Source organism: Budorcas taxicolor, chromosome 13 (assembly GCF_023091745.1).
Source record: "Budorcas taxicolor isolate Tak-1 chromosome 13, Takin1.1, whole genome shotgun sequence".
In the NCBI taxonomy this organism is placed as follows: domain Eukaryota; kingdom Metazoa; phylum Chordata; class Mammalia; order Artiodactyla; family Bovidae; genus Budorcas; species Budorcas taxicolor.
The window spans coordinates 41,590,371-41,593,420 of NC_068922.1; the positions used below are offsets into that span (position 1 = coordinate 41,590,371).

At 42.6% G+C, this 3,050-nt stretch overlaps 1 non-coding gene across 1 annotated transcript; it reads left to right on the forward strand.

The window, feature by feature from the left end:
- Positions 1–1,349: 1,349 nt before the first annotated feature.
- Positions 1,350–1,453, forward strand: LOC128058978 (U6 spliceosomal RNA). Its single transcript, XR_008200568.1, has one exon. It is a non-coding gene; the product is annotated as a U6 spliceosomal RNA (small nuclear RNA).
- Positions 1,454–3,050: the final 1,597 nt, after the last annotated feature.

Genomic DNA, 3,050 nt, shown 5'->3' on the forward strand with positions numbered 1-3,050 from the left:
AATTAGGGTAGAGAGTAGACTTTTTCAGCAGCTGTTGCCAACACAGCTCTAGCTTTCTCTATGGATGCTTTTTTGGAATAGCACCACTCAGCCTAGGTCACTCGAGCGGCAGAGCCAGAGAATCTGGAGGGATGAAGCCCCTCACCTTTTCTCTTCTTAAGGGGTGCTCCAGACCACCACCACCAGATGCCCAGCCCCCAGGTCACGCCAGGTGTCTGAAGTGAGGTTGATCACAGAAACTGGGGCAGCTTGGAATGCCATGGAATCCATCAGTCAAGAGCCACCTGCACCAGCTCTTGGTCCCAGCACCTCGAGAGAGCTGCCTCCACCCTCTGAGCACCCCAGGTCTCCCTCAAAGTGTTGCCTTGAGGATAAATGCAACGTAGACATAGAGCCCAGCTCTTTTCCATTCAGAAATACAGAAACTTCCAGGAACACAGAGGCCCTTATGAAGGTCATAGCAGTGGGGGCCCTAAACTCCGCAGAACAGGGAGACCTTCCCTGTTACCTTTAGGTAAGATCTGTTAGAGGTAAGCCCACGGGTTTGCCTCCATTAGGTAGGTAGCTGGTTGGTCTCTCCAAACACCCAGATTGGGACCTCAATTTTAGTCATGGAGGGCCAGGAGAAGTGGGGACAACAGCTGAAAAAGGCAGACATTCTGCTAATTAACTATGAGTTGGAGATAGGATGGAGTAGTGAGAAAATTAGAGGAAGTGGTGATTTTGACTGAGAAGTTACACTGAATTAAATTTAAACTTTTAATAGGGGGTAAAAAAATCTATAAATGTTGGATGACTATATAAGGAAGTATTCAGTTCTGGGTTGTTTTCAGATACATTCTTAATTCAGGACCCTGTAATAAACTTTGAAAAAAGCAGAGTGGCATGTCTTTGCTGAAACCAGTAAAATCAGTCTAGCCATGATAGCATTTTCCCAGTCGGCGCAACCATGAATCACTACTTTCTCAAAGGACTTAATTAACGTCAAGGCAAAAGCCTCTAATTTCCCCCCTATTTATCATTTGGCAACAAAACCTGTTTACTTACCACAGATGCCAGAGAATAGATTAAGCTGATAAAGAAAAGTATAAGATTAACAAGTGCAATTTACTTGTCAGATGGAGGTATTTTATCGTTTCACCGAGTTGTTCTCTCTAGAGGGAAACTTGTGTATTGATACTTTGCAACAGAGACAAAGCCAGGGCCAGTTCAGAGGTCAGTGTCAGGGAGGTGAAGACCGATCATCTCTGTGGACCAGGGAATGCCCTTCCCACACCCCTCCCATCACTGGAGAAGAAAGATAAGAAAGCATCTTTCTTACATGCTCTAAGTTAAACAAAGTTTTAAGTGTGCTTGCTTTAGCAGCACATGCGCTAAAACTGGAAGCCGACAGAAATTAGCATGGCCCCTGAACAAGGATGGTGTGTGAATCCGTTAAACACTCCATTATTAAAAAAAAAGAATTTAAAATATATTGCTGTAGTAAAGGGAACCACACACACACAAAATAAAACAATATTACAGTGGCAAAAGGGAAAAATGGGGAGGCAGGGGTAGTTAGGGAGTTTGGGATGGACATGTGCACCCTGCTGTATTTAAAATGGAAAACCAACAAAGACCTACTGTATAGCACAAGGAACTCTGTTCAATGTTACGTGGCAGCCTGGATGGGAGAGGAGTTTGCAGGGGGAAGATGGATACATGTATGTGTATGGCTGAGTCCCTTCGCTATTCACCTGAAAACTATCACAACATTGGTAATCAGCTATACCTTAATACAGAATAATAAGTTTAAGAAAAAGAAGCAAATAATTACAATATTATAGGTGGCAAAATAGGAAAGTGGAGTCTATAGATGCTATCTATACTTCTTAAATTAAGACATAAATGTTCTTATTATTCATAAGTGTGACACATGAATAATAATGATGAAAACCTGACAAACTAAAAATATACTGTAAATCCTCCAGAGTACCGGAAGTCAAACACACATATCCCACAAATATCAAAAAGAAGAGAAAGGGGAAAGCAAAGCAAAGAAAGGGAAAGAAATCCCTAGAGCAAATGATTTAGGAAATACAGAGTATATTGAAAACAAATCTCTGAAGTGAAGCTAGTGACAAGTGACACATAAACCATCATGTTCAAGTCATATATTTGGATGAAATGATGCTAACAAATGCACATGGGTTCAGCACATCTACTGGGAAAGAGTCTTGCAGAATGAGGTATGTGTGAAAGAAACTACTAAAATCAGAATGGGCAAAGACTGACCAGGCAAACTCTAACAGAGAGAAAGCTAGGAGTAATAATATCAGGCAAGGATAAAGTTAAAGCAAAAAGTGAAAAACCTAGCGTGAAAGGGGTAATGAATATTAACACATGGCATCACCCGCAACGATAATGCAACTGTCTTTTATGCACTAAATGGGGAAAAAGAAAAAGTCTTTGGGGAATAACTCCAAAGACTTCCCTGGTGTCTTGGGCTTCCCTGGCGGCTCAGACAGTAAAGAATCTGCCTACAATTCAGGGGACCAGTGTTCAATCCCTGGGTCAGGAAGATCCCCTGGAGAAGAGAATGGCAACCCACTCCAGTATTCTTGCCTGGAGAATCCCATGGACAAAGGAGCCTGGCAGGCTATAGTCCACAGGGTCACAAGAGTCGGACACAACTTGGTGATTAAATCACCCAGAGGCTTCTAGAAAAATTTTTTAAAAACCCAGAAGTAGTAGGAGATCAACTCATTCTTATGATATCGTGCTTAATCAAGTGGATAAAATTTCTCAATTAATTAAGGCGGTAGAGGTTCTGAAGTCAGTCAGCCTCAGCCCAGATGGGTTTGCTCAAACACAAATCACTGGGTTCCACCCCAGGGTTCTGCTTCAGTTGGTCTGGGTGGGCGCTTGAATCCTGTGCAGATGGACATTCAGTAGAGAAAACTATCTGAGGAGAGATGGTGCCCTTTTGAAAGGTGAGGGATTACAAAGACAAGGACAATTCAAGAACTGGTATCAGAAGTCTCCAGGAACTTGCAAGACTTAGGCGGTGG